Source organism: Tympanuchus pallidicinctus, unplaced genomic scaffold, assembly GCF_026119805.1.
Source record: "Tympanuchus pallidicinctus isolate F22 unplaced genomic scaffold, pur_lepc_1.0 scaffold6, whole genome shotgun sequence".
NCBI lineage: Eukaryota > Metazoa > Chordata > Aves > Galliformes > Phasianidae > Tympanuchus > Tympanuchus pallidicinctus.
The window spans coordinates 32,168,966-32,181,911 of record NW_026294780.1 but is presented as its reverse complement, the minus strand read 5'-3'; positions in this window follow the sequence as shown (position 1 = coordinate 32,181,911).

The following is a 12,946-nucleotide window of genomic DNA, read 5'->3' as shown; positions in this document are numbered from 1 at the left end:
TGAAGAGCTGGCTGGAGGGCTGGGCCCAGAAAGTGGAGGTCAATGGAGCTAAACCACTGATGGATGACCAGTCATGAGTGGTGTTCCCAAGGGGTCGATGTTGGGACCTGTCCCGTTCAATATCTTTATTGATGATCTGGATGAACGCACTGAGTCTACCCTCAGTAAGTTTTCGGATGACACCAAGTTGGCAGGAGGTGTTGATCTGCCCGCGGGTAGGAAGGCCCTACAGAAGGATCTGGACAGGCTGGATTGCTGGGATGAGTCCAATGGGATGAGGTTCAACACCACCACGTGCTGGGTCCTGCGCTTTGGCCACAACAACTTCAGACAACACTGCAGCCTTGGGGCAGAGTGGCTGGAAGACTGTGTAGAGGAAACAGACCTGGGGGTATTGGTCAATTATTGGGTGAACATATGCCAGCAGTGTGCCTGGGTGGCCAAGAAGACCAACGGCATTCTGGGGTATCACAAATAACGCTGCCAACAGCAGCAGGGAAGTAATTGTCCCTCTGTACTCAGCACTGGTGAGGCTGTGCCTTGAGCACTGTGTTCAGTTTTGGGCCCCTCACTACAAGAAAGACATTGAGGCCATGGACTGTGTCCAGAGAAGGGCAACAAAGCTTTTAGGGGTTTGGAGCACAGGTCTTACAGGAAGTGGCTGAGGGAGCTGGGATTGTTCAGTCTGGAGAAGAGGAGGCTCAGGGAAGAGACCTCATTGCACTCTGTATCATTGAAAGGAGGTTGTGGTGAGGGTTGGCCTCTTCTCTCGTGTAACAGTGATAGGACTGCAGGGAATGACCTCAAGTTGCACCAGGGGAGATTCAGGTTGCACATTAAGAAATACTTCTCCAAAAGAATGCTCAGGTCCTGGAATGGGCTGTCCAGGGAGATGATGGAGTCACCAACCCTTCAGGTGTTCAAGAAACATTTAGACATTGTACTGAGGGGCATGGTTTAGTGGGAAATATTGGTGAGAGGTGAACTGTTGGACTGGAGGGTTGGAGGTTGTCATGGTTTTAAGATTTTTTGTTATTGGTATTCCACATCATAACATCATGTAGTGCACTGTGAGTTAAAGAGTTAACACTCCAGTTCTGGGTTCCTGTCCCAGAAGAGAAGAACTACATCTCCCAGAGGACTGTACGCTGTTCTGTTACTGTTTCCACTCAGAGGAAAAGATAAAACTTTCACATATCAGGAGATGCCCTCTCTTTTCCGCTCAGCCTGGCTAGACATCTTGCTTTAGTATTAGAGTACGGCCTTTCATTTTTGAATGCTCTCTCTCATTCTATTTGATTTATTAGCTTCAATTCCAATTATATTGTATTATATTGTATTATAGTGTGCTGTCTTGCGTTCTGATATCTTATTTAGTAAATTAGTTTGTTTCTCCTCAGATCACTGCTACTGTTTTGTTTTTAGGCCCATCTCTTTTTTTTCCGTTTATTCGCTTTTTCCCTTTCCTGGGACATGGGTCCGTGGGTCCTCCTGCTGTGCCAGTCATGAAACTGGGCCAAATCAGCCTGTAAACAATTGACAGAGGTCTTTTCCACTCTTGGTGATTCTATGACGACATGCTTACATGGTTAATGTAAGATGTGCATGCTGTACTGATGAATTAGATTAAATAGGTCTTTCCTTAGTAGAATTAACTCCTAGCAACACTGATGTTAGTGGGAGGAGAGGCAGACAAAAATGTGGAATATACACCAGAATTCACATGCTGTTATAACTGGACATGGTACTCTTTGGGCATACTGCAGCACCACCTCTTTTTGTACTCTGCAGCCAAACAAATCTCAAAAAGGACAAGCAAAAAGAGTTATGGCAAAATTTGACAGAATTAACGTGTGAGCTAATTTACTTCCTCTTCCCACTGTCTCACAGACAGACAACAAAGCCAAGGACAAGCAGCACATACACTCAGTGCTATCTTCTCTAGACCAATTTGTGCTTACCTTTTCTGTCTTTCAAATGTGAAGGCAGTGAACCAGTTTCAACTATGTGAGTGGCAAAATCACCAAAGTACACTTTATAGAAATAATAAAACGTAGAAAGATTCCCTGACCTTCTTAAAGATTGTAGAAGTGAACCCAAGAGCAGGTAGGATCATGTCAGCAATGAAAAGGTGCATCCAGTGATGGGTAGCACCACCAATAAGGTTTTGACACTTAACAAAGGAGAATTTCTTATTAAGACAATAAGTAGTGTGTTTTTGTAATATGATCATGTAGTGCAAACTTGCTGGCATACGTTCCTGGAATACTTCTCCCTGTATTCTTTCCTCACATTCATACAGGGTAGAACTGAGTAGATTTTACTAGATGTTCTCACATTTAGTCACATCCAACATAGACACCAATTTGACAGTAGGGTGTCCAAATTCAATCACAGTCAACAGAAAGATCTGGGATTTGATTCAGTTGTGTATGGGGCAGATTCTGTAGACAACCTGAGCACTGGAGCATCCCAGAAAATCTCCCACTGCTGCTTTAGGTCTCACCTGAAATCAAGTGGGGCATGATGCCTGGGGGTGGACAATGGAGTCTATGCATGGGACCTCAGTGAAGCAACTGGAAACTTAAACACCTAGTTCACACATGGGTGTCTGCTACTTAGGCACTATATATTTAGACAACGGAGTCTCAAGGTGGCTGTCACACTTACTGTTTCTTTGGTAAAACCTAGTAATCCATGACCAAAGTGATCATCACTTGTAAATAACTGCCTCCAAATAGACTGCTCCCTGATGAGAATATGCAGAACTCTACACTTCAGACAGGGATGGTAAATAAACAAGCTCAGTTTCAGTCCTAATTAAGCACTGCTTCTTCATAACCCACACAAGAAGCCCTGGTGATGCTCTTGAACAGCTAAAGCTAGGATGAATGAATGCAATATTTAATTTCCCTCACTTTATTGTTATCACTCATATAGTGTTGATATTCCTTATGTTACTGATCTGCTCCTGGTGGGTTGCAGTTACAGACAGTGTCAGGCAAACAGGTCTAGAAGAGAATGCCCCTGTGAAGAAAAAGACAAGGACTGCCCTCTAGTCCTCTTGCAGCACAAACAGGCCTGAACAAAACCAGCATGGAAAGCAGGGAGAATCAATGAGATTTCACAGTCTGTGTGCTGGGTAGATTATACTTACCTATCTCACAGGAGTCCTCTGAAAATTATTGCTAAACTGTGCAACATTTTGCAGAAGAAAAAATGTGCCAGTTTTTACTTTCCTAAGTCACCGCTACTTCCTTTGCTACCCACATATAACCATCACTTATTAAAGAAGAGATTCTCCGTAAGTGTAAAACAGATGTATAATATAGTGTTAGCACCCTAAGAATATAATTTTAATTTCGCCATTTCATTAAAAAGCCTTAATTCATAAATGTTAATGACGTTGGGAGGAACTATCTCTTCCCCGGAGAGAGATTAGACCTTACATCATAATGTATATTTTCCTGGACGTGGTTTCAACCTGGATTTTATTATCATCTATATTTGATGATTTTTTAAAAGTTGATTCAATTTCACTGATGGAAAACATTTTCTTTTACATGATAATTAGCCATTTTAGTATTCATGACATAAGTGTAATTTTTTAACTGCTAACACTTTTGTTATTTTTGTAGTTCGCTGTTAAAGACTGCACGTATACAACCAACGTTTTCACTTGCTGGTGTCGGCTGCCACAACACGTGATGCACGATCTTCTAAAACATTTTTCAACATTTAAAATTAATCCTAATATAGGTTTATCAGTTCCTTGTTATGGTGCAGAGCTTATATTAAATTCTGTGATCCATAAAACCTTTTTTTGAATGACACATAGTTTAGTTTTTCATTTAGAGGCTATAAAAGTGTTCACAAAAGTTATGTCGGGAAAAAAAAATGATTGAAAGTGCTAAAACACTGTACAGAATATAAAATCCTTTCATAGACTTTTTATGACACATGAAACATGAGTCTTAAAGGTTTAATGTTACTGACTTTTATACAAGGCTTTTTAATTCTTGATTCCAGTTATGGTTCTGCAAATGAACTGTGACATTAAAAAGAATCAGGCTGGAACTGCCTCAGCTCTCTCTCTAGATGAGTTTCTCCTGGCCATGAAGGGTTCACATAATCTGCCCCACCCTGCCCACGTCTGGTTAGCACTAACTTGCTTCAGCAGCAGCGAAGTGTAAATCCTGCACTGCATTAAATCTGCTTAACACATCGCATCCTACTCAAATTCATCATTAAGGTTAGGTGGGCTTATAAATTATTAAGAAGGGTGAAGTGTTACTTAATTTTCTCTTCTCTTAATATTTAATAGTGTGCTACAACAATTGGACACGTGATTTAATTGACTGAATACAGAACCAGCACTGATATGTACTCCAAATATAGACTAACTCAGAAGACAGACAAGCCCAGCTATTCTGTTATTGACACAGGGGTAAAGAAGCGCCAGCATTTGGAAGCACTGGAAGAGCAGATTCACATACCTCACTTAGCTAAAGGAAGCTGTACTGTCAGACTTTAACCACTCTTGTAACTCAACAGATTTTCTGAACTGTCCGAATGGGAGCAGTAATGCCCACCTTCCAGGCCACTCTGGGGGTAGAACCATCTCTAGATGATAGTTGTACATAAGATGCTCCCATTCAAAAGCAGATATGACAGATTTGGAGGGGGTTGCCCAGCACACCAAGTGACCTGAAGTGCATGCACTGCTTTAGGGACTAGTAATAGGGAAGAGGCTGCTGTCTTGGCCACCTTGAATCTCCACGTAGGTATTTTGGATAATCATATCTTGCCTGAAAAGAAGTTCAGTTCCATTAGCCCAAGGATTTAGGGTGGCAGGACAGTGATTGAATCCATGTTTCATTTTATATTTTTTGCAGCTGCCTGCTTGAACAGCTGCATCAGTATGACAAACAGAAATAAACAAGGCATGGTTCATCCCATCTTCAAAAAGTGTCTAACATAAATCAAGTGCCTTTTTCTCTCTAATGTGCACAAAAGCAGCTATGATGACCAGGCCTGATGTATATTTACATGCTGGTACGTAAGAGGGCTCTTGCCCTTTGAGTTACTGCAACCTGATGGTATTTGGTTGAGAACCCAGTGCTATAGTAGACTGCCTGTGGAGGAGGTGCATCTTGCAGTTCTTACATTTCAAGGGTCAGTCAAGGGAAACATCTGCAACTGCATCCAAAAACTTAAGTAATAGAGGACAGGACCAATTATTTGGCTCTGTAAGCAAGAGGCATGCCACTGTTTACATCTATACAGGCAAACATTCTTTGCCTCCATATCACAATAGCCTTCTCCATACTTGCTAGAATAGCCCTCAGCTCATGTAGAACTGTGCCCAGGTTTCATCTTCTAGGGCTAGCTGGTATGGCTCCTTCTTTATATGAGTGTACAATACAGGTGATTCTGGACTGTGCTTAAGCCTAGGATCCAAAACCACAGATAGAGTCTAAGGTTGGAGGTGAAGAGGGAAAAGAACATTCCATGTTCTAGCTTCCATGATAGATATTTAATTCTATAATTCCACAATTTCACACAACACAGAAGATTGATTCAGACCAGATTTCTAAGGACAGGTGCATATTTTCACTGGTGCACTTTATTAAATAATGTTGCATACCTGGAAAACAGATCTTCACTACATTGTTATGGTTTCTGTTACTAAAATACCTGTAAACTCCATTTGAAGTCCAGGTTCTTTAGTCTGTGTATTGGCTATTCACAAAAAGGAGCAAAAAGGGGCTCTCTGCATCAGTTAAAGCACTCTTACACAATACAAATTCAAAATCCTGTTGTTTCATCACTAAGCCATTGAAAACATAAAAACTATAATAAAATAAGGTTTTCATTTTCTCATATGCATGTCAGAGGAGTAAACCTAGACTGCTGTTACTCACTAGGAAACCTGGATTAAAATACTTCTGGCACTTTAACTTAATATCGTAGTCACTACTCTGTCTTAATTTTCTGATGTTTTACAAACCTATTAAAAAATCAAGAATATGAAAATGTTGCAAATACTTCATTGAAATATTTATTTCTTTTCTTGAGGTCTAAAATGTTTTTTCTGTGTGTGCTTATTTCTGCTATCCCCGACTTTACTGTAAAATATCTTTCAAAATCTTCTGCAAGTATCAATGCAGAAATTACCAGCATCTTGCTGGTCCTGTGTCTTTAATTTGTTAGTTGAAGCAATTGTAATATTATCAGTAGATGGCATGATTGGCTGGGATTCAGTACTAATTTACTTTGGAGTATGATGGGATCAGAATATCCATTGTAGATTCTTATGCTTGCTTTATACCTCATTACAAAATTATTATAGCTTTAACTATGCACATTTAGCCAAATTCAGCGTATGCCATATTATATGTTAGTGGAAGGGAATCTATCCTCTACAGGGTTCAAAAACCTCAATAAAGGTTGCCAGCTTTTTTTTAATCCAATTACCAAGTGGCAAAAACACATTTACAGCAAAAGTTAATAGTGCATGATTGTGAAACAGCAATCCAGTTCATGAGCAGTGTGTCCAGCAAATGCTTTGGGCAATGTGATTCAGCTGCTGATGAAGAAAAAATCCACTGCTGTTACCACAGTATGTTGATCTATTCCAAACTAATTTTGTAATTCAGAAGTTTGCATTGGTTACTCTTGAAGATTTCGCACTCATTAAGGGTGGACAGAAACAATTTGTACATTGTATATCAACATTACTAACTAAACTTTATTTTCATTTTGCTTTCTAAGTTATATAATTTAGCTTTTGTCTAGGGAATGTGCTAGGGAGGAAGAAATATTATTTTTACAGTGTGGAGGACTAGAAAAGAAAAATAAAGCCGTAAAGTGTCACGAAAAGCTGTCTGCTACAGGAGCAGTATTTCTCTCCTGACAGAAAAGCTCCATGTTCCTTTTCCAAAACCCCTCACTAAACTCAGAAGCATTGATCCAGACGTTTCTATTGCTTCCTTGCTGCACAGGTTGATTACAAACTTCATGAAAACTCAGAGCTACTGTAAATTTTCAAAAGAGAAAGAGCATACCACTTATCCACACTGGATGTGCAGTGGAATGGCATTTTAACTTGGCACTAAGCTTTATCACTCACTGTTTTCATTCACAATCTCAGGACATAGTAAAATACTAAGTAACATCAAATTGAAATATAATATAAATACAAAGGAAAAGTAATGCATTGCTCCCAAATGTCTAGAAAAGGAACCTTTTATTTTAGTAGAGCTCTTTTTCACAAAACGCCATGAAAACTGACCAAAACAAACAAACAAACAAACAAACAAACAAAAAACCAGAAAGAACCTAGGTCAAAATCTGAATTTGTTGTTGCTGTTGCTTGAATATCAGTTACCTACAAAATAAATACCAAACTAGTGTAGACACTAAGATCTTCCTTCTCCTCACTCCCAGCTACTCAGCTACTCAGTTTCAAGTGCAGGTATACTGAGATGGTACTCCTTTCTTCACAAAAGATCATTTCACATCTCGCTTTCTCAGTCCTTGCCTTCTCCTTGTCCTTTCTCCAGGTTTCTCCCACTTCAGCACAACCTTTCAGATCTTCTTCCTAAACTATTCAATTAGCCAGAACAAATCCCTACTGAAAACTGAGCTTAGCTCATATGGGAGATGAACGATCCAGTGAGAAAATTATATTTTTGAATGTTTTTTGAAAAGAGGAAGATTAGAAATGGAAGTAGTCTACCATGTTCTCAGAAAACTTATTTTATAAAAGAGGGAATGGATTTTCTGATCCAAAAAATCAAGATATTAGGATCAAAAAAATTGTTGACTACAGAGTGAAGAATGTATGTCCTCAGAAGCTCATCCACTTTTTCCAGTTAGGCTAGTAATTTTATTATTTATGACTACAAAATTATATCATGAATAAAACAAAGCTATTAATAACATATAATACTTTGTTTATCTGAGCATGAGACGATGCTTTCGTATCTCTAATACTGGACTTAGATACTTCCAGCTCTACTAACAGATGTTTTTTAACAAGTGTTCCTGATCTAAGAAATGATGCTAGTTCAGATTTGGATTCAATAAAAATTGAAAACACCATAGAAAATCTGGATAAAGCGACCACAGATCAATTCAAATTAAATAAATGGAAGAAAGAATAAAGTATAATGATAGCTGAGTATCTCAACTTTTTGAAAGACAAACGAACAATCTCAAGTAAGTTATTGAAGTCAGCTACACTTCGATTCAGGCAGTGGAATTTACAGGAGACTTAGAATTTTCTTCAGTTAAAAATACAGAAATTATAGGCAAAAACACAAAAAGAAAGTATCCTCATCTGGCAGAAAATAGCAGATATCTTAAAAAGAATTTTAGGAATGAGTAGAAACTGTAAGCCATAGGTAAAAGCGATTTTCAAGGAAAGAAACACAGAACTAAAGTGAATTCCAAAAGCATAGGAGCCTGTTTCCAGAAACCAGTGCTTATGCCTAGAATAGCAGAAAACTGACTTAAGAATTCCTGTCATTCCTTCTAGCTTTTTTTTCCTTACCAGTGCCTTGAAGCCTTCAGTTCAGTCAGTATTACAATGGAGGAGTCAAGAGCTGACACTTTGACTGCTCCATTGCATTGCTGACTGAGCTGAAGGCTTCATTCCTTTCCTATCCCAACAGACAAGTCACGTCACCTTATGCACTGAGGGCTGCTTCTTGAACTTTTTAATCAATGGGGAATTCACCACTCCATGGACGGCTGTTTTGACCCTGGCTCATAGTGATGATACCACATCTTATGACCACTAACAGTGCAATTCAGTAAACTGCCACCTTCAGCCTTGTATTGGTTCAACTGCTCTTCACAAAGAGTGAAGTATTTTGCGTATTGTGTTCTTTCTGTTCCTTTTTGAGCATTGGTGGACCCACATGGCACAAACTTGGGAATATTTCAACATTGTCACCATCATTTCCAACACACTGCAGCTGATATTCAGCTCCGTACACAGTTCTCTGGTCACAGTCCACCAATCTGTGCTGATGAGTTGATTGAGATGCTCTTCATTTTGTGGTGTGACAGCTGTGCATGGCTGTCCAGAACAGAACTCGCCTTTCACGTCACTGTCACCACTGCTGAAACACTCCACCCATTGCCTCACTGTGCTGACATCCACTGTTTGGTCTCCATCAATGTTCACTAAGTTTCAGTGAATGTCAATGGGTGCCATTTTTTCCACATAGGGGAATTCAGTGACAGACACATCTTTGCTCCATAAGCATATCCGTGTCAGAAACCATTCTGCCAGACTGCCCCTCTGCTGCCATCTGTCTGTCAGCAACAATGTGTAATTGAATATTGGTGGGAAGGTTCAACCTCTACTGACATACTATCATCCACCTCTGACATTGTAGGCCAACATAATAACATGGGAGACATTATTTTCACAGTAGCCCCCATATGTGTGAACCCCAGAGTAAAAAAGAGTATATCAATACTAAAAAAGGAGAAGATAAAAAAGATAGGAAAAGTGTAGAATGGTTCCCATGGGAAAAACAAACAAACAAACAAACAAACAAACAAAAAACCAGCTAAATAAACTAGAAACCTTCAACACTGAAGGATAATAGTGGCTATAAATCCTATGAGGCATGGAGAAAGAAAGATGCATGTTGTTCCCTTTAATAAAAGACAGAAAGAGACCTCAAACTGGCAGATCATGTTGTCAAATAAAGGACATTTTCCTCATAATTTGTAGGTAAAATGCAGAACACTTAACCACAAGATTTTAGTGGGTCCTCAATTGATACATGGATTTGAAAATGAAATGGACAAATTAATGAAGAAAAAAATAGAAGGTCTAGCAAGCACAAAAACATGACTATCATGTTTCAAAGTCCCTGACTGGCAAATTGCTGAATTGTGTGCTGGACACCTCTCACCATATGCACTTCTCTAAGGCACTTGCAGTTGTCTGTGTTGAAACTGGGTGAATAGAATTCCTTCCTCAGTGCACTGCAGACATTCTTTTATTGCTATTAGTACCACTCGACTTCAGTACGATTTGGCTTCAGTGTATATTGGGAAATAAAAGTAATCCATAATGACTGAACTTCTAATAGGTTCTTTCTGTCTTACTGCAGTAGAGGATTGTGCACAGTTCCAAATTGGATGAAATGTGTTTATAGCAGGCTCCTAGCTCTACACAGAACTTCTCTCATCATCCTTTTTCTGGGATTTTGGAAGCCAGGGATCAGTGAAGATGTAAGCTTCAAATGGGAGGATTAACTGAAAGGATACAGCTGTAGCAGCCAGTCAACAGCAAAGAATTTCCTTCCTGTAACTATGCATCCTTTACTATTCCTGTCAATATTAATCTTTTTCTATCTTGTATTTTACCTGTATCACTGTAAGTACTGAAACCTCACAAAAACATAAATAAACATGGGATCTCTGAAAAGTTGCTATTGACTAGTAGGATTTGAATGTTGTCTATGGTGTTGATCTATTCTTCTTGCAAAGGGAATTACATTAATGTCAAACTCTCCTGGCCAATACATATCTACATCCACAAAATAAAAAGCATCTTGGTTCTTGCAATAGAGGCACTAAGCTGACTAAAATAATATCCTTTTCACTGCCATTATACTAACAGAATATAATTCGGGAATTGCAGGAGTCCCTATATTTAATTTTAGTGCCTTGGCAAATGATCCTAATAGCCTAATGGCTAGATGCTGCCGTTGCTAATGCTGTTCATTTGACTAGGTTTCAAAGTGTATCAATGAGTCTTTTAAGTATCCACTAGAGCTGTAAGGTTTCAGATTACAGCTCTTAAACTATATGTGATCTCTAATGAAAAAAGGAGGGGAAAAAAAAAAGGGGGATTGATAAAGCATGCTAAGGCAGCAAAGTCAGCAAAAATTGTGCAGGCTATCTAACTTCACTCTATAACTGGGTGAGCACATAAATTACATTTGGTCACTAAATAATACACCGGGGAAAGCAAACAACAATTCAAATAATAATCCATTTTTTTTTTAATAATTAAATCTTACCGGTCCTTATTTGGTCACAATCATGATTTCTTATAGAACTATGAGTACAAACAGGGGATTTGAAAAAAAATTGCCTTGTAGCATTTTATGAAAATTAACGCATATCCAGTATTGATCCTGATTTGTGCATGTTAAAACAAGCCTCCAAGGGTAAAATATTCTTAACGTCAATAATATGCTGTAATCTCGTGTGACTATAATAAAATAGCAAAAATGACAATTCATTTTTGTTTACTTGTCTTCTCTCTAATGGATTGATACATTTTGTTAGGGGAAAAAAAAAAAAAGAAAATGAGATCTTGTGCATAGTAGGCATATTCTAAAACAGTTCTGATTGATTTTGGGGGGCATATTTGAAGAAACAATCAATCTCTAGAATTTTTTTCCTGGAACAGATTTAACTGGCAGTTAATGTATGTTGTACATAAAACACCCCAAAAGCAGCCTTGAAGGCCCTAATCCAGCAAACGCTTTGCACTTGCTTCCTCCAAGCATACAAATAGTTCTGCTGAACTCAGTGAGGCACAGCGAATTTCACAGATTTTAAATTAAGCATATGTGTTTGCAGATTCTAGCCTAAAAGAAACTGAGATATTACAGAAAACAGTTCTGTCATAATTGGAGCTATCTGTGTACAATGCCAGCTGTATTTATTTTAAATTGCCCCAAATTAAGATCACAGCTATTACCATTCCTCGAGTAGCTATATTTTGCAGCCTCTTGGAAACAGAGTAGGAAAAGCTGAAAGCCCTGTCACAACACTGCTAAGAACTCCATGTATTTACCGAGACAAACAAAGCGACCTTGAGACTATTCTTTTGCCAAAGACAGTATTTCGTCTCTTTGGGTATTGAGGAGAGTGAGAAAAAAATAATTTAATTTACTCAACCTGTACAAACTAGTAAGAGGAAGTGCATTCAAGGTGCTGAGATGCTTTCAAATGTTATTGGTTAGGTCAAGCACTTTTACAAAAGCAATCTCAGTGATCTCAGTCGATACTTTGGTGTTCACATAACACCATTCAGTAAATAGCAAACAAATTAAAGTCTGAATGGGAAAATGGTACCCCCTTCTCAGCTTTTCAGAACCAAGATAGATTTGGAACAGCATGCAGTGCATGCTCATGAAAGTGTGGTTCTACAAGCATCAGAACCAAACTTCAGTATTTGTGTTACAAGGTAGAGGTCCCATGGCAAGAGTCTGATTTCTAATAGGGAGAAGTCCCCCTCTGCAACTGCAACAGCTTCCCCCAGTGGGAATGTATTCTTTCCAGTCTGGATTGAAACATTTCATGGGCAGGAGACAGATGGTCTCCACATACAGCCATGAAGACATAACTGATTTTTTTAATCAAAATAAAAGTCATAAAAGCACTTATTAGGTGAGAATGTAAAGTACCGCTGGTGTTCAGCAGAGATGTCCATGGACCTGCTCTGTGAACAGACAAGCTACCCTCTGACACTGACTACTGTCCAAACATATAGTTTCTTATAGCATTGTTATTTGGATAGTTTATCCCACATTTCCTGAGATGTAGAAGAGAGCAAGCAGTACTGAACAATTAACAATTAAACAAAGCAAAGTTAATTCTCTGCTAAACAGACCTGCCTCATTTTTCTTTAAGCATTAGCTTCAGAAGCTTCCTACAGCAGGAAGAATATAGCCAACACCTGGCAAGTTTTAATTAAAAATAGTAATTCCTAGAAACAAATTCACAGAAAATTCATAGTGTTGCCATTTATTTTTTTAATTTACTGCTTCTGAAATAATCTAACAAATTATTTTTAACGTGAAAAAAGAAGATGGAAACATTTTATGTGTAAACCATATCAATGTAACGAATCACACATCACCAAAATTCTGGTTTAAACTGGTTAAGTGCTTTGTTTAAA